This window comes from Otolemur garnettii, unplaced genomic scaffold, assembly GCF_000181295.1.
Source record: "Otolemur garnettii isolate 467f Iridium unplaced genomic scaffold, OtoGar3 scaffold00063, whole genome shotgun sequence".
Classification (NCBI taxonomy): Eukaryota; Metazoa; Chordata; class Mammalia; order Primates; family Galagidae; genus Otolemur; species Otolemur garnettii.
In genome coordinates this window covers 8,858,018-8,859,371 of record NW_003852458.1, presented here as the reverse complement: position 1 = coordinate 8,859,371, position 1,354 = coordinate 8,858,018, and positions in this window count along the sequence as shown.

Below are 1,354 nucleotides of genomic sequence, written 5' to 3'. Positions count from 1 at the left end.
AATTTCATGCTTCTACACGCAGATATCCAGTTTTCCCAATACTATTTAAAAGACTGTTTCCTCCACTGCATGTTCTCAGCACCTTTGTCCAGTATAATTTGACCATAGATTCATGGTTTATTTCTGGGATTTTTATTTATTCCACTGGCAAATATGTTTGTTTTTAAGTCAATGCCATGCTGTTTCGATTAGTATGGTTTTGTAGTATGGCTCTGTATTTTGCAATCAAGTGGTTTGATGCCGCAAGCTTTATTCTTTTTTCTTTTCTCTGGATTGCTTTGGCTATTGACTGTTTTGATTTTTGTCAAGTTTTTGTTGGTCTGTTTCTAAACTTCATTAGTTAATTGCTGCTTCATTTGAAAAAATTCTCAGAGATTAGTAACTTAAAATGACTATTTTGGCTCACAAATAAGTGGAACAGCAATTTGATCTGGACTCCTGTGTGTGGTTCTTCTAGCTTCAGCTGGGTTCACTTGTGATAGCTTGGGATGGTCGTGGTCATGACATTCCATCTCTCCTTCATGTAGTCTCCCATCCTGCCGCAGACTATCTTTGGATTGTTCAAATGGTATCTGGGTATGATTTAAAGATAGAGTTGGGTATATGAATGATCTGGTGTGAGAGCTGATACACTATCACTTCTACCCCATTCTATTGACAAAAGTCACATTCCATCCCAGATTAAAGGGGGCAGATAATTAGCTATCATTTGCTAGATGGCTGAAGAAAATACTGCAAGGGGCATGGATATAATGGTTATATGTATTGCCATTTTTGCAAACTATTACCTATTTGAGAATCATACAGCCTGTGCTTTTAGTGTTTTCTGGCATTTTTTCTCTCAACATAAAGTTTTTAAGGGTAATCCATTGTACATATTATTAGGTCAATCATTACTTTGTTCATTTTAGTTAAGGAGTTGTATTCCACTGGTTGACTAGACCAAGGCATATTTATTTGGGTTGGTCATTGTAGTTTAGGAATTGTATTAGTTTCCTAGGGCTGATGTAACCAAGCTCCACAAACTGAGCAATTTAAAACAATACAACTTTATTATCTTATTGCTCTGGAGGCCAGAAGTCTGAAATCAAGGTGTTGGCAGTATCAAGCTTTCTTCAACAGCTCCAGGAACTTACCTCTTCTACCTTCTGTTGTTTGCCAGCAATCTCTGGCATTCCTCGGTTTGTAGATATATCATTACCCCAGGCACAAGACTATCTTCTCCCTGTGGATCTTCATATCATTTTCACTCTGTACGTGTTCAACTCCCCCCTTTTATAATGACACCAATAATATTAAGTTAAGACCTATCCTAAAGACCTCATTTCCACTTGATTACCTCTGTGCTGATCCT